The following is an 18,498-nucleotide window of genomic DNA, read 5'->3' as shown; positions in this document are numbered from 1 at the left end:
CCCCAGAACATTACCTAGGTCTCTGGAATAACAGCCCAGTGATAATCCCACCAGGCTGTTGCCTATGCAATGGTTAGACGATCACCCTGACTGGAGGGAGCTGGGTGTGGATATCATGGCACTGAGAATCCAGTAGGCATTTACTGGAACTGTTTTTTTCAGTTGTACATAGTGACCAAGCCAATGTGGAGCTATTAATTCACAACACAGGAGCGTTCTTCCCATGGAGGGTCACACTTCAACTGCTGAATGATGATGATGAATTTATTCCCTCAGGTCACATGCTATAATAGTGCTGGTATGGTGAGCATGTCTCTTCAAGGGATGTTGGCAGACTGATTGGGAGATAAAACAGAACATCAGTAGCTGAGAAGGTGGGCGTGGCTGGCAGTTTCCCTGGTCTCAGACAGGTCGCATTATTTCATGAGAAGCAGACACAGGAGTTCTTCAGTAACTCTTCCTATAGGTGATAAAACAAGCTGTAAACAGAAGGTAACACTTGTTCATCCTGAGGGATGGCCACTTCCCTTTCTCGACTCATATGGTCTTCAGCATAAAAAAAACCTTTCCGTTCATTGAGTCCACGCCAGTAACAGACAATCATCCAATAATTCTAATCCAATTTTCCAGCACTTGGCCCATTGTCTGTATGCCTTGGTATCACAAGTGTACATCTAGTTACTCCTTAAATGTTATGGGGATTTCTGCCTCTACCATTCCTACGGTCAGAGCTTCAGATTCCCACCACCCTCTGGGTGGAAATTTGTTTCCCCACATTCTCTACAAATACTACCCCTTACATTAAATCTGTGCTCTTCCACGTGGTCTAGGTAATATTTTATACAGTTCCAACATAAACTCTCTGCCCTAAAACTCTATACCCAGCCTAACAAAGGCAAGTATCCCATATGCCTTCTTAACCACTTTATTTACCTCAATAGGAAAAGCACAGCCAGGCAGGCAGCAGGAGGGTCAATGTTCCGAGCATAAGCTCTTCATCAGGAATGTGGGGGGGCGGGGGGGGGGGCAAGGGGCACGAGAGATAAATGGGGCGTGGGGCTGGGGGGAAGGTAGCTGGGAATGTGATAGGTAGATGAAGGTGAGGGGGTGATGGTGATAGGTTGGGAGAGGACGGTGTAGTGGATAGGTGGGAAGGAAGATGGACAGGTAGGATAGTTCAAGGGGACAGTGCCAAGTTGGAGGGTTGGATCTGGGATAAGATGAGGAGGGGAAATGAGGAAACAGGTGAAATCGACATTGATCCCATGTGGTTGGAGGGTCCCAAGGAGGAAAATGAGGCGTTCTTCTTCTGGGTGTCAGGTGGTTAGGGCTTGGTGCTGGAGGAAGCCCAGAACTTCCATGTCCTTGGCAGAGCGAGAGGGGGAGTTGAAATGTTCAGCCTCCGGGCAGTGGGGCTGTTTAATGTGTGTGTCCCAGAGATGTTCTCTGACATATTCCGCAAGTTGGCGTCCTGTCTCCCCAATGTAGAGGGGACCACATCGAGAGCAAGAGACACAGTAGACGATGTGTTTGGAAGTCCAGGAAAATCTCCGCCCACTTTATCTACCTGTCTTGCTACCTTTAGGAGATGGTGTTCATGCACACCAAGATCATACTGTTCTTCAGTGCTTTCCAGGGTCTTACCATTCTTGTTGTCTTGTTTTTTCTGCCCAAGTGCATCTCCTCATATTAATCTAGATTGAATTGCATTTGTCACTGCTCAGTCCATCTGACCAGGAGAAAGTGAGGACTGCAAATGCTGGAGATCAGAGTTGACAGGTGTGGTGCTGGAATAGCACAGCCGGTCTGGCAGCCTCCTATCTGTATCTCCCTGTAATCTAAAGCTATCCTCTTCACTATTCTCTCCACCACAAACTTACTGACCACCCCTTCTATATTCACATCAAAATCATTTATATTTACTACAAACTGCCAGGTCCCAACACTGATCACTGCGGAACCCCACTGGACAAAGGCTTCCAGTCACAAAACTACCTCTCAATCATCACCCCCTGCTTCCTTAGCCAATTCTGGATCCAATTTGCCAAATTTCCTTGCATCCAATGGGCTCTCTCCTTTGCCATCATTGTCCCATGTGGGACCTTATCAAAAACCTTAGTAAGTCCAAGTAGACTATTTTGAATGCATTACTCTCATCTACACAACTGGTTACCTCTTCAACAAATTCAATCAAGTTAGTCAGGCATTAATAAATCCATGATGACTGATTTTGATTCTTCCTGATTCTCCAATACAGGTTAATTCTGTCCCTCAGAATTACTTCCGATAGTTTCTCCATCACTAAAGTTAGACTGACTGACCTGTAGTTTTTTTGTTTCTTCCTTCATGAATAATGATCCTACATTGGCTGTTCTTCAGTCCTCTCCTGTGGCCAGAGAGGAATTGAAAATTATCATTAGCTCCCCTGCTATTTCCTCCCTTGCCTCACTCATCAGCTGGGGATATATTTCATCCAATCCTGGAGATTTATCTACTTTTAAGCTAGGCGAATCACCCAGAATCTCCCCTCTGTCTATGGTAATTTCATTATTTGTGTCACAGATCTTCTCCCTTATTTCTATACTCCCTTATTTCTAAAGTATTCCTTTAGAACCTTACCTAGGTCCTGTGGCTCCACACACAAATTACCGCTGTCTTCCTTAACGGGCCTTACTCTTTCCCAGGTGCTTTTGCAAAATATCAGGATTTTCCTTTCATTTACCTGCCATGATCTTTGCAAGCCCCTTTTTGCTCCCCTAATTTCCTTTTTAAAATTCCTTCTTCCACATCCTGTACTCCTCCAGGGCTTTGGCTGTTTAGAGTTCTCAGTATCTGCCATAAGTCTCCATTTTCCTCCTTATATAACCCTGTACATCCCTCCATTTCCAGGGTTCACACGTTTTGATAGGCTCATCCATTATCTTTATTGGAACATGTTGGTCCTGTGCTTTCCTGATTCCCTCCTTGAAAATACCCCTCTGCCCTGAAACAAATTTACCTGGAAGTATCTGCTCCCAGTCTACTCTGGCCAAATCATACCTGATCTTATTAAAACTGGCTTTTCCCCCCAGTTCAGAACTTTAATTTCAGGCCGTGTCTTTCCTCATTACAACCTTGAATCTAATGGAGATACAATCACTATCTGAAAAATGCTCCCCCACTGTCAGGCTACAACCACTTGTCAGGCTACGTTACCTAGATTTTAAGTGACTATTTGTCGTGCACAAGTCTTCATGATGAGTGTTTAAATGTGATAAATCTCTACAAACAGTGCACTGTTGCTCAGCCAGGCCAACAGCTACCCAGGTGTATGTTCAAAAACAAAGATAGAAATTGCTGGCAAAACTCAGCAGGTCTGGCAGTATTGCAGAGAGAAATCAAAGTTAACCCTTTGGTCGAGTGACCCTTACTCAGAACCCAAGATGCAAGTACAGTTGTCTAACCCCGCCTTCCCTCCCAATATCTGTTCTGCAGCAGGAATTAACAAAGGTCACAATCACCCTTTCATGTGTCCATGCCCTGAACTCATGATTACTGCTCGTTAAAAAGCACTCCTTCGTGAACATAACTTCTGCTCTCAACAAAAAGTGCTCAATCTCAAATTTTTGGTCATATTTCCATAAATCCATAGATAGCAAGTGTTCATACCTATCAGTGACAGCATCACCAGTACAGGGCTGTACCACACTGTAAGATTATCATGTTCTACCTTGTACAGAGTATATAGTGCAGCTTCAGTAAAAAGCAAATGCTTGTCACACAGAGAGGCTGAGAAAATATGTTATTCTTCCTTCACTTGTGCATTCCTAGCTTTTAAAATAATAATTATAAATGCTTGTGAAGGATTGGAGCAGAAAGCATTTGTACTTGGAATGTAAAAGGTCATGGCTGAGCATTTAATGCAGCATTCCTCAGCGATGCAGGTACATCGAAAGGTCAATCTTTCATCAACAGTTTAACCTAACAAATGGAATTATCGATATTTCTGTAGTTTTTGAGGCCCCCAGGCATCTCACAAGTTTCAAAGTGCAATGCATTTTACAATACAGAGGAGACAGGAGTAGACCAGCAACAGTGAGCATGAACACCCCCTGTGTGAGGGTCTGATTGTCATGCTCAGTTAGGGAGCTCTGTTAGGGGGTGACATAGTGGCTCAGTGGTTAGCACTGCTGCCTCACAGCAGGAGGGACCAGGGTTCAATTCCTGCCTTGGGTGACTGTCTGTGTGGAGTTTGCACATTCTCCCTGTGTCTGTGTGGGTTTGCTCTGGTTTCCTCCCACAGTGACAAAGATATGCAGTTAGGTGAATGGGCCATAGTGTCACATGGATTAGTCAGGGGTAAATATAGTGGGGGTGGGTTTCTCTTCAGAGGGGGGTGTGGATTTATTGGGCCGAAGGGCTTGTTTCCAGACTGTAGGTAATCCAATGCACATGATTTGATGACTCAGCTTAATTTTTGTGACGTACCTAATTTCCTTTATTTGTTTGACTTTTGGGAAGGTTTAGTGAGTTGCAAAAAAAAAAATTTTATTGAGTTGTGCAATTGATTCTCCCAGTGAGTAGCTGATTGATTTGGGTGAAGAAGGTGCCAATCACCATAGTGTTGGGTGGCACGGTAGCTCAGTGGTTAACACTGCTACCTCACAGCATCAGGGACCCAGGTTTGAGTCCACCGTCAGGTGACTGTCTGTGTGGAGTTTGCATATTCTCCCCGTGTCTGTGGGGGTTTCTTCCAGATGGTTCGGTTTCCTCCCACAGTCCAAAGATGTGCAGATTAGGTGGATTGGCCGTGCTAAAAATTGCCCTGTGGTGCCCAGGGATGCACAGGTTAGGTGGATTAGCCGAGGTAAATGCAGGCCTATGGAGATGGAGTTGGAGGATCAGTCTGTGTGGGACACTGTTTGGAGGGTCAACGGGCTGAAAGGCCTCTTTCTGCACTGTGGGGATTCTGTGACATAGTTTCAGCTCGGACTGTAGTATTGCCACTGCCATGGAGTCCAGCATCCTAGAGTTACTGAGCAGAAATTTGATAGAATTGTGGATGTAGATGGCAGGTGAGGACAGCACTGACAATCATGCCCTTTCAACAGAATAACTGGATGTCAGTCGCTGCCGACGTTCACATGTGAATATTGACCACTTGACGTTAATTGTCTTTCTTGAAACCGTAGCATAGCAAACAGTCAACACATTCATAAGGGGGAGGACGAAGAAGGCGACAAAAAAATTGTATGTAAGTCGAGTAAATGTCTAAGATGTTTGGCAGCTGCATTTGCATTCGGGTGCGATGTCCTTTTTGTGTATTCCTTGTGGATGTTCCCTAGCACGAAGTCTTCACCTGCACTCTATAATTAGATGACTACTTCGTAAATTGCAGAGTTGCCGGGCTACAAAGACCTATCACCAGTGCAAAGAATAAAAGAAGGAGAGAGTACTGATAGGGACTGTTCAGCCAATTATATGTGCCTGGACCATTTCTTGGAAATAATTTTCTGATTACACAGGAATTAGGAGCAGGAGTAGGCCATTCTGTCCCTCGGCCCTGCTCTATCATTTGATGCAGGAGAACTATGAAACGAAACAAGACACTGAGCAATATAACAATGCTAGTTTAGATGATTTTTGCATCAAATCAGTTGGTTTTAAGAAGTGTCTGAAGGAAGAAAGCTAGATCGAGAAGTGGAGTGAAGGTGGAAGAGAATGTCAGAGCTTGGGGAACTATGTCAGAGCTGGACAACATATTCACTCAATAACAGGCAAGGCCTGGCAGGGAGAGAAGGCATTCTGTTATGCCACCATCTCAAGGCACCATCAGAATCAGAGCATCATCGAATGCCCCCATGTGACCATCAAGGCACTCAGTAATTGGCCAGACAAACCCATCAACATGAAGAGTCTCCCATCCCTCATGATGAAGGGCTTTTGCCCAAAATGTCGATTTTCCTGCTCCTCGGATGCTGCCTGGCCTGCTGTGCTTTTCCAGCACCACTCTGATCTAAACCCTCATCCCTCAGAGTAAAACGTGAGGTCTGCAGATGCTGGAGATCAGAGCTGAAAATGTGTTGCTGTTTAAAGCACAGCAGATCAGGCAGCATCCAAGGAGCAGGAAATTCGACGTTTCTCCTCATTCCTGATGAAGGGCTCTGGCCCGAAACATCGAATTTCCTGTTCCTTGGATGCTGCCTGATCTGCTGTGCTTTAACCAGCAACACATTTTCAGCCCTCATCCCTCAGAGTCTAACCAGTCTGAGATGACAACAATAAAAAGCACTTCCTTCATGCACATCAAATTCTTCCAGGGTAGAAGCTCTCCCTCGCCGAGTTGATTGGGGTGTAGGGGCTAGGGGTGGTGGTTGGGGGGAGGGGCGTGGGCACAATTGTCTAGAACCAGGCCACTGTACTAGAATAAGGGGCAAACCATTGATGATTGAAAAATGAGTCACCTGTTCTCGCAGAGGGTGGGAAATCTTTGGGATGTCCTATCCCAGAGGCCTGGGGAGGTTCAATCATCGAGTATCCTCAAGACTGAGATAAAGATGTTTCAAGTTAAAACTTTAAGGGACAGGATGATCGTGCAGAAAAATGAACTCGACGATCAGCTATTATCTCATTTAATGGTGAAGTGAGTTCTACATTTCGAATGTTGTCATGCGTGTGCTCACTTTATAACAGCTCCTTTTTTTTCCCAGTTAAGGCTTCACCAGAGCTTCACACAAACCCCCTTTGTCCACTATGGATCCATGCGGGTGGAATATGACCCTTGGTTATAGCTCTGAAGGAGCTCAGGGAGAGATAATACAACCAACACCACTTCCAATAAATAGGTCACTGACTTCAGAAAATACAATTTTGATCAGCTGGTACCCTGCACTAACATTGTGGTCATCTGCTGTGCTCTGGGGAACATGCCTCTCCACTTGAGGAAGATGGCAGAGAGAGCTCACCCAGCGAGGAACAGGAGCTAAGAGAAGGAGGTGCAGAGTGAGCTGATGCTGCACCACAGGGTGGGTCTCCCTGCCACCATCGTACAACAGTGCCCATCCCTCCTTCATGGCATTCAGCATTAAATCCAGCTCAGTATTGATGACTGCCCTGCACTGAATGCCAGCCCTCTGGTTTCCCCATGGATACTCTTCACACTCTGATACAGTGGCAGATCTCAAACCTCCAGACAGCAAGCAGCCTCAGTGATGTCTGCCACGGGGAAAGTCTGAACGAGGCCCACAGTTCATTGGACCTGCCTCTGAATCCCCTCCCAGTCCTAAGTGAGCAGCAACCTTATTTCCATACAACAAGGGATTGTGCACATGACGATGCAAACTTTAATCTGCTACCCCAAAAGCGAGGTTTCTACTTCTACATAACCTCCACTCCCATCCCACAGTGAAAATTCAAGCCCCGTCCTTTATTTAAAGAGCCCAGGCTCCTCATTAGCATTTTTAAGAGACTTCCCAACTTTCTGCTACTTCAGAAATTTGCATGTCTGGCCCCCCAGGTCTCACTATTCCTGTGTCCTATCCAAATCTGTTCCATTCAGCTTCTCATGCCTTTCCTCATTCTATCTACTTGGATGAATCCCTTCCCATTTCTCAGTGGTAAATTACTCTTTTCATGCATCTGCCCATTTCACCTTCTGCCCATGATATCCATTACCATCCTGCTCACTGTTTATTCCATTTCTGAGGTCCATGTCATCTGCAAACTTTGAAATTGTGTTCCTCATATCTAAGTCCGTCATTAGTACATATCAAAAAAAGCAGAGGTCTCAATGGTTCCTGTAGTATGTAACTGCACATTTCCTTCCGAACTTGATATGAGCTGTTGAACACACACAACTGTTTGTATTCTTGTGGGCTTCTGTGTTGTTCACAATGTCTTTATGGAATCATACAGTCATAGAGATGTACAACACAGAAACAGACCCTTCAGTCCAACCCATCCATGCCGACCACATATCCCAACCCAATCTAAACCCACATGCCCACACCCAGTCCATATCCCTCCAAACCCTTCCTATTCATATACCCATCCAGATGCCTTTTAAATGTTGCAATTGGACCAGTGTCCACCACTTCCTCTGGCAGCTCATTCCATATATGTACCACCCTCTGTGTGAAAAAGTTGTCCCTTCGGTCTCTTTTATATCTTTCCCCTCTCACCCTAAACCTATGCCCTCTCGTTCTGGACACTCCAACCCCAGAGAAGAGACTTTGTCATTTATCCCATCCCATGGCCTTCATGATTTTATAAACCTCTATAGGATCACCCTTCAGCCTCCGACGCTCCAGGGAAAACAGCCCCAGCCTATTCAACCTCTCTCCAAAGCTCAAATCCTCCAACCCTGGCAACATACTTACAAATCTTTTTTGAACCCTTTCAAGTTTCACAACATCTGTCTGATAGGAAGGAGACCAGAATTACACATAATATTCCAAAGGTGGCCTAATCAATGCCCTGTACAGCCAAAATGTGACCTCCCATCTCCTGTACTCAATACTCTGACCAATAAAGGAAAGCATACCAAACACCTTCTTCACTATCCTATCTACCTGCAACCCTACTTTCAAGGGGCTATGAACCTGCACTCCAAGGTCTCTGTGTTCAGCAACACTCCCTCGGACCTTACAATTAAGTGTATAAATCCCTGCTAAGATTTGCTTTCCCAAAATACAGCACCTCGCATTTATCTAAATTAAACTCCATCTGCCACTCCTCAGCCCACCTGTTTAAGATCCCATTGTACTCCAAGGTAACCTTCCTTGCTGTCCACTACACCCCTAATTTTGGTGTCATCTACAAACTTACTAACTGTATCTCTTATGCTCACATCCAAATCATTTATATAAATGATGTAAAGCAGTGGATCCAACACCGATCCTTGTAGCACTCCACTGATCACAGGCCTCCAGTCTGAATAGCAACCGTCCACCACCATCCTCTGTTTTCTACCTTTGAGTCAGTTCTGTATTCAAATGGTTAGTTCTCCCTGTATTCCATGAGATCTAACCTTGCTCACCAGTTTCCTATGGGGAACCTTGTCGAATGCCTTACTGAAGCCCATATATATAATGTTCACTGCTCTGCCCTCATCAATCCTCTTCGTTACTTCTTCAAAAAGTTCAATCATACTCGTGAGGCATGATTTCCCACGCACAAAGCCATGTTGACTATCCCTAATCAGTCCTTGCCTTTCCAAATTCATGTACATCCTGTCCCTCAGGATTCCCTCCAACAACTTGCCCACCACCGAGGTCAGGCTCACCGGTCTATAGTTCCCTGGCTTGTCTTTACCACCCTTCTTAAACAGAGGCACCATGTTTGCCAACCTCCAATCTTCCGGCACCTCACCTGTGACTATCGATGATACAAATATCTCAGCAAGAGGCCCAGCAATCACTTCTCTAGCTTCCCACAGAGTTCTCGGGTTCACCTGATCGGGTGCTGAGGATTTATCCACTTTTATGCATTTCAAGACATCCAGCACTTCCTCCTCTGTAATATGGACATTTGGCAAGGTGTCACCATCTATTTCCCTAAATTCTATATCTTCCATGTCCTTCTCCACAGTAAACACTGATGCAAAATGCTCATTTGGTATCTCCTCCATCTCCTGCAGCTTCACACAAAGGCCGCCTTGCTGATCTTTGAGGGACCTGTGGTACTTTATCATTCAGCTTTTGGAAGTCTTTGAATACAATGACAACTTTTCTACCTTCAAAAACCCCTTTCACGATCATGAAAAAAACACAACTGAGTTAGTCACATATGATTGGTCTATCATTATTTTTCTAAATGTTAATTAATTTTATCCTGAATTATTATCTTCAATGTTTCTCCACTCCTGATGTTTGGTTGTCTGGCCTTAAGCAACTGGATTTATCTGTATTTCCTCTTTTGAACAGGAGTGTGATATTTTCAATGCTGCAATCCTCTGACATCAGTACAATGGTATCTGAAACTGGAATTTCCTGGAATCGATGCTTTCTGAGAAAGGGCTTGTTATTGCTTGTGTCGGTTAATTACCAACTGTTTGCACTGAGTGAGGACACATGTCTACTAGACCAGCATCTCCTCACAATCTCTTGTTATCTGTGTGAGCAAAGGGCACCTTGAAGGTTTCAGAATCTGCCATAACTATGTAAGCTGAATCCAAACATGGCAGGAACTTTAATTTTATTGCAAAATCTCCATAGCAACACAATGAGAATGTAATTGCCCCTACTGTGTCTATACACTGTTAATGAGGTTTCCACTGACAATGCCACTGGTATCAGCAGGAGCTTGCTGACAAATTGGAATGCAACAAAGTGCATGGGATCATTCAGTCAATAATATAATGCACATCAGTATGGAGATACAAGGACCATCTTCCAAAATCACTTCCAAAGGGTCAGCCTACAACGTGATGACAGTTATTCTGCTGTAGTCAGGGCCATTACTAGTTTGTTCCCAAAGAATTCATACCAGCCACCAACCAACGCTGCTGCTTCCATTCCTCACCAACATTCAGCCCTGAACCAGGCTGTCTTCACTCTCTTCACTATGAGCCTGTCTCAGAGGGGCTGTCTGTGTTGATGTCTGCTTCATGTGTGGCTACTGAAGATGGTGCTCAGGACTGTGACATCGGGGTACTGCTGAGAATTAACTGGATTCTTCACTTCACTTCTGAAGAGAGTACATGGAAAATTATGAATACACAAGCACACCCTTAGTTTGGCACCTTCATGCAAATCACAGAAGATTTGTTTAGTGTGATAGTTACAATGAATACTCTGTGATATTCCAATCAACGTAAACAGTCCTTTCCAGTATATTGCTAAACAAACCACTATTCTTTCACCATTTGATAATGTTTAGTCACATGATCGCCCATTCCATTTATTCCTTTCTATGATATGAAAGTACTAATGGAAAATTAACCTACAGAAACTCTTTCCCTGTAATTTTGTCCTCCCCTAATGATACAGAGAATGGAAGTTGCTGAATCCTACTCGGACACCCAAACTTTTTCACATTTTATTAATATTTGCCGTAGCAGTGGGAGATTTTATTGCATATTGGAGCCAAGACCATAAAGCTTCAAATGCGGTGTTCAGTACCATTTGTGTTCCCTCAGATATCGAAACAGTTCATACACAACTGCAACAAGATCTGGACAATATCCAGGCTTGGGTTAACAAGTGAGAAAGGGTGGTGCTGCATCTGAGGAGCAGGAGAGTCAATGTTTCAGGCATAAACTCTTCATCAGGAATTCCTGATGGGTAAGATGCCTGTGAGGGTTCAGTGGGGGAGTTGGGGGGTGCAGTCAGAGGGACTTTTTGTGCTTGGCCAGATTGGAGTGCTTTAGGTGTACATGAGTGGTCATGGATTAGGGAATTGAGGTCAGGTTGAAGAGAGGGGCAGTTTGACCCAAGGAGACGGGTGTCCGTGAGGGTCTGAGGTGGGAGTTAGGCTTTAGGGAGGGACAAAGTCAGGTCTGGCTGGAGAAGAGGATTTGGCTGGGGGTCAGGTCATGAAGCTTGTATCTGTGGGGTCTGGGGAGATGTTTAATGGTTGGAGCGAGGGGAAGAAACTGTGATCTGATTTGATTTATTATTGTCACATGTACCGAGACACAGTGAGAAGTATTGTATTGCACGCTCACCAGACAAATGTACATCAGAATAATAGAACAAGATGCAGAATATAATGTTACAGCTACAAAGAAGGTGCAGAAATAAGACCAACTCTAATATTAGATTAGATTATTTACAGTGTGGAAACAGGCCCTTCGGCCCAACAAGTCCACACCGACCCGCCACCCACCCATACATTTACCCCTTATCTAACACTACGGGCAATTTAGCATGGCTAATTCACCTGACCCGCACATCTTTGGACTGTGGGAGGAAACCAGAGCACCCGGAGGAAGCCCACGCAGACACGGGGAGAACGTGCAAACTCCACACAGTCAGTCGCCTGAGTCGGGAATTGAACCCGGGTCTCAGGCGCTGTGAGGCAGCAGTGCTAAACACTGTGCCACCGTGTCACCCACAATATATAAGAGGTCTGTTCATAAGTCTGATCACAGTGGGGAAGAAGCTGTTCTTGAATCTGTTGGTGTTTTCAAACTTTTGTATCTTCTGCCAGATGGAAGAGAGTATAACCGGGGTGGAAGGGTCCTTGGTTACAGTGGTGGCTTTCCTGAGGCTGCTGGAAATGTAGAATGAGTCAGTGGATGGAAGGCTGGCTTGTGTGATGGACTGGGCTATGTTCACAACTCTGTAGTTTCTTGCAGTCCTGGGCACAGCAGTTGCCATATCACACTGTGATGCGCCTGGGTAGTATGGTTTCTATGATGCATCTATAAACTTCTGTGGGGAGTTCAAGTCCTTGGGAGGTTGTGCAAGGAGGGGAGAGTCAGTGAGGGGGCAGGGTGGGTGTTTATTTCTGTGAGGGGGGTCTTGGAGGAGTGTCATGTGTCTATGAGCTCAGTAGGTGGCTTGCTGCATGCTCACGGAGGACTGAGGGACTAATTAGGTGGAGGAAATGTAGTGATGAGTCAGGCATGGGATTCAATTCTGTAGTTAGTCCAGAGATAAAATGGATCTAAATGCTTGTAAAGTTTCCCACTAACTATTCAGGTTTGAACCCTCTGGTGTCTCAGACTCTAACTCGGAGTTCAAAGGTTAATTAGAGCTTTCAAGAAACCAGGCAATTGGCTGTTGATGGTTTAACCTTTCCAGCCAGCCCCTGTTGAGTCAGTTGCATCAGGATATCAGTACAGACCCAACTTAGGCCTCCCACCGCACCGACTAACTGTCAGACAACCTGGGCAATATGAAAGAAGCAGTGTCCAGCCAAAAGGGAAGGCAGAGAAACAATGTTCGATGTGTCCATTCTTTCATAGTTGGCAAAGCAGAGGTGCTGTTCATTGAAAAGCGCAGCAGGTCAGGCAGCACCTAAGGAACGTTGACTCTCCTGTTCCTTGGATGATGCCTGACCTGCTGCGCTTTTCCAGCAACACATTTTCAGCTCTGATCTCCAGCATCTGCAGTCCTCACTTTCTCCTTGCTGTTCATTGAGAGGAGTTTGAACAGAGCTTGCCCTGTTTTGCATTTAGGGTGTTGTTCTGTAACCCAACGTTGTACCAACCCCGGCCATCGGTGAGAGCCAAGCTAAGCCCTTCCACCACCAGGAACAGGTATGACAAAAGCTAACATTCCTTAGATGAAGAGTATCCTCCAGTTAGCTGTATGTGGCTGCAGAAATGTTGTCTGTCAGGATGGTCCACACAGGATTACGCTGGTGATGCCTAAACCTCCCTACACCTCATGCACCCATCAGCAGGACACACACTTTGAGAATCATTGACACAATGTGCAGGGGTGGGGGAGGGAATAAAGCTGATGGCCCAGTGGGGTAATTGCTGTCCTGTTAATCTCGGTAATGCTCTGTGTTCAAATCCTGCTTTGGCAAGTGGTAGAATTTGAATTCAATCTTTTTTCATAATCTGGATTTAAGGGTCCAATGATAATCATGAGTCAATTATTGGGGACAAAAAATACACCTGATTCACTAATGCCCTTTAGGGAAGGAAACTGTCAACCTTACCTGGTCTGGTCTATGTGTGACTCCAGGCCCACACAAACATGGCTGACTCTTAACTGCCCTCTGGAGTGGCCAGTAAATGCTAGCCTAGCCAGCAATGCCCTCATTCTGTGAATAAATAGATAATGTTCCATACTTCATTGTAATGCAAAAATGAAGAAATATTTGGTAACTGTGGCATTCAGTGTGAAATGCATGTGCCAATCACATTGACCAGGGCCTTGGTCAGCTGTGGATATGTAAGTAAACTGCATTGCCTGTGAATAAGTCATTGACATAATGGTTCAGAGTGACAGCAAACTTATTAATATGTTGTAGTACTGTCCTTACAGTGTAAGTTAACGACAGACACCCTTGCTACAGATAGCAAACTCTGTCATCTGGTTAGCTGCTGATCTAGGATTGGCTGAGACTCTTACCTTTGATAGGGAGATATGCCAGAATGTGGCGATACTGTTGATTTCCTTAGCTCCACAGTTTTCATCCTGGTGTTTTGATATCAATGAAGAACTGCAGTTAAAGGCTTATGTTAAGGAGTAAAAATAATCCCTAAATTGCTTCCTTTGAAATAAATATCAATTTGAATTAAGGAACATGGGACAAGATCCAAATAAAAATAAAACAGCGTTAACAGATTATGGTAAATGTTGAAAAATACTTAGTGTGTAATACTGTTTTATTGGCTCTCATTTGAAGAAGGAATAGAGAGGAAAATCTGCTCATTTCAGTGAAATATGTTTGGAGTCTATGACCCCACCCTCGTCCCGCTCCTACCACCAGTACATCTTTAGTTATATCTGTCTTTTCATCTTCATGCCTGTTTGCATTTCAATGATATCCTAAACAGCACCTGATTTGTACTGCCCTCATTCAGGAGTTTGCTAGTATCATTCCACAGTTCCCAGTCAAATTCTGAAACTTCTCCAACTTCGTAGCAGCCAACTGGTCCATCGACTGCATCGAATATTATCTCAGGAGCAATGTTGATCAGGAATGTGAGGCTGCCCCATTCCTAGCCTGTTCGATATGTATTCCCGATTCTCCGTTATATCCTTGTCTCACCAAGTCTTGTGAGGTGGGGGTGGGGGTGGGGGGCTTCCCCTTCTGTTGTTAAATGATCAGAACCTAAAGTAGCCTCCAGCATTAGGGGGACTAGGGATGAGCTGCAAATATCAACCTGCTGAGAGTTTTCAGAAATCACTAAGTAAGAGTAATGGTTGTTCATAAGGGCACAATAAAAGATTTCTTTGCATATTTTTCTTGATTAACTGAGTACAGTCAGGCTCAGTTTGATTAGGGCAAAGGGTTAATAACTGCAAGTATATTTTCACTACATTGAGGCATTGGGACTTGGGACAAATCTCATCTGACGGTGGATTGTGTTGGAAAATACTGAACGGTTGGCAGTTGGAAGGAGGAGGGGGAAGGGAAGGCACTGGAGTGGAAAGTGAAGAATATTTTCCTCCCTGTTGGTGCAAGTGTCCAACGAACGTCCAAAGCTACAAAGTCCTGGCCTAACTGTGACCAGTCAATGTAAATACCACTTGCCTCCCTGCACTGTAGCAGAAATGAGGAGACAAACAATGAACCTTCTCTTAAAATACAACAAGGAGACTAGTGTAAAAAGGGAACAAGATGGCTGTGTTTCAGCCAGCACTGTCTTGCATTTGTTTTGACAATATTTCCTGTTTATAAGGAACAGGCCTGTCCATTGTTTGGGCGAGAGTAATGTGGCTATCTGAAACAATCAGTCTGCAAAGGAAACCAGATAAAAATAACAGCAGGGAACAGGGGACAGTGCACATGTTCCAGTTTGTGCACAGGCTCTTCTGTTAATGTGACTCAGGCTCACAAAGCATTCAACAATTTTCTTTTGTTTTCTAATGAGTGTACGTCAGACCCAGAGATTCGAACATGGGTGTTAAGCCGATGCCACATTTATATTTCAATTTGGGTTTTCTGAACTCAAACTGAAGAGAAGGAAAGCAACCAAAATAGTAAGGGAACATTCTGAGTCATAAAATGAGGTAAAACCTCTTGAGTCATGAGAAAACTGGGCGGCTCTTACTGTGAATTGACTCCATGGTAACCAGAATATTCTAATGCTAAGTGCAGCCTTTGGATGTCATCAATTTAACACAGGAAAGAAATGTTCTTGATGCAAGTTAAAGAAAAAAAATAGAATTCCACAAAGGTTAGCCTGCTCTGCGAATACAAAATATCAAACTGGTTCTCTGTGTTGGATGAACATTCTTTGAAATAGTTAACCCTGGGCACTTTAATAAGAAGTTAGCGGGCACATTACTGTCACCCTCCACTTCTCTAAAAATCTACAAAAAATGGAGAGTGGGTTGTGTTTGACGTTCTTTGCAAAGAGCCGACAGGCGCTGAGATGTGGGAGTCATTTCATTGCAGGATGATTTATATTTATTCTGGTGGGAGCCAGTGTTGGAGCTGGGGCACTTCATGTGGGTGGACTGAATGCCTACAGTGCCATCCAGGTATTGTGCCAACCTCACACACTCTCAGGTATTTTTCATATTTATCCTCTAATATACATATTCTATTAAATTATTATATTTTTTTCTTATTCCTACATGAGTGAGCATTAAAGCAGTCCAGTGCGAACCTGGTTAAATTGAAGAAGTGGAAATAGATGGAAGATGTCAGGATTGAGCAGTTTGAGATTCAGAACAGTCCCAAGGTCATTTAAGGTGGATGTGTTAGATATAACCAAAGCAGAAGTAGATAATTCTGCTTCATGTGCCAAGTGCCAACATTTTGGGCTGCCCAGTGAGCTTGGCAAAACTGAAAATGACTCAACACTGCAACCCCTCAACTCAGTCTCCTCCTGGAATCAGAGGTCAAACACAGATTCTGTTCTGCCCACACGTTACCCTTTCTCTACACTGACAATGGAAAGCCTCAAGAGTTTCCTTCTCCAAAATACAGAGGGGGCAAGACCAGCCATGACTGCTGAAAGTACACTGAGACGGAAGGAGAACATGTCTGGGAACAGTTAAGGAATGTGAAAGGCAATAAAACCAAGACAACAAATAGCAAGAGGCTCAGAACAAAGGGAGGGATGGATGGCAGTGGGAATAGGATGGACAAGAGTGAATGAAAATGAATTCGAATTGAGAAAATTGCAGACTTTAGAGTGGGAGTGAATTTCAAGTATGGCAATGGATGACATGGTGGCTCAGTGGGGGTGGGGAAGTTGGCAAAGTATGTCAGATGTCAGCCAAGGGGGGTATCAAGAGTACTCAAAGTGGAAAGGCCTGAGCTTCACCGGGTAAAAGACTGAAAAGAATACCAAGTCGAATTGACAAGGGCAAAGTTGATAAAAACTGGCAAGCTTATCAGACAAGACTATGGGATAAGATAACAGCAATATCTCAGCCCTTCTGATGCTTGTCTCTCACAATATAGCAGGAGTCAGAGACCACATTGTAAATGCCTGCAGAGTTTTGTGATTATGGAAGTGGGCAGCACGGTGGCACAGTGGTTAGCACTGCTGCCTCACAGCGCCAGAGGCCTGGGTTCAATTCCTGCCTCAGGCGACTGACTGTTTGGAGTTTGCATGTTCTCCCCGTGTCTGTGTGGGTTTCCTCTGGGTGCTCCGGTTTCCTCCACAGTCCAAAGATGTGCAGGTCAGGTGAATTGGCCATGCTAAATTGCCCGTAGTGTTAGGTGAAGGGGTAAATGTAGGGGAATGGGTCTGTGTGGGTTGCGCTTCGGCGGGTCGGTGTGGACTTGTTGGGCCAGAGGGCCTGTTTCCCTGCTGTAAGTAATCTTTCCTACAAAGCCAGTAATGCCAAGGAAAATGTTCTGGAGCTGGGCATCCCCAGTTTGGTGTTTCCTCAGCACATACCTATCACAGGCAAACATAAGGACCAGAGTGTGGTGCAGGAATTCCTAATGAAGGGCATTTGCCTGAAATGCGGATTTTCCCATTCTTCGGATGCTGCCTGACCTGCTGTGCTTTTCCAGCACCACACTCTACACATACCTATTATACCCTTGCATAAGACTAGAGTCTAGTATTCTCAGTAAGATAAGGAAAAGTGGACTTCTAGATAAAGGTGAGGATGATGGACCTTTTATAAAGAGGGCCAACAATTCTATTTCAGTTCTCGGGGGTTATCTGGTGGGGTTTCTATGACAGCTGGTTTCAGAGGTTTTTGGCAGCTGGGGGCATGCAAGTGCTGCAGATGTTCCCATATTGCTGTTTGTTTCTTCAGCAAATTTAAACTCCTTCCCATTGACCCCACAAGATCTGTTGGGATGCAAGATCTGTTAGTATCTATGTAGGTGAGACCCCGATGTGTACTATACTGGCATCATTGCCAGCACCCACAGTAAAAATGATTTTCATAGCCATTGGGTAGAGTTTTATTTCTTTGACTCACATACATAGGGTCTGTAAGGTCCTGAAAGGATGTCCTCATTACATGGACGCTCATACATGTAGCGTGACAATTAATTCTGTGTCCGTAAACCCTGTACTGGGGGTTTCACCTCCTTCCAGTTGGATCTCTTTGTCTACCCCCTCTTCCACATGGAGTGACATGTTGCTGAAAGCGGCACAATGGGGGCTTGGCAGGGGGTTAGCAGCGTAAGTGTTGATGTGCAGGTGAGGTGGCAAGGAAGAATCCTGCCCCTTCTTCCTCAGTTTCCACTATGTATCTGCCCATGCGCTGACCAAACAGATTGATACCGATTTTTCCCACATTGGCACATTTCTCCATTATCCTGGGCTTGTGGAGTACTCAGCTGGGGAACCCACATGAAAGAATCAGCATCCATTCAATCAGTGTTTCAAAATCATTGTAAATATGTGTTTTCGCATGTCTGATGCACTGTTGGTTTTCCTTGAGGTTGTGTCAACATTTTCTCACCTTTTAT

Source organism: Hemiscyllium ocellatum, chromosome 1 (genome assembly GCF_020745735.1).
Source record: "Hemiscyllium ocellatum isolate sHemOce1 chromosome 1, sHemOce1.pat.X.cur, whole genome shotgun sequence".
Lineage (NCBI taxonomy): Eukaryota > Metazoa > Chordata > Chondrichthyes > Orectolobiformes > Hemiscylliidae > Hemiscyllium > Hemiscyllium ocellatum.
Note: the sequence above shows the minus strand (reverse complement) of the source record.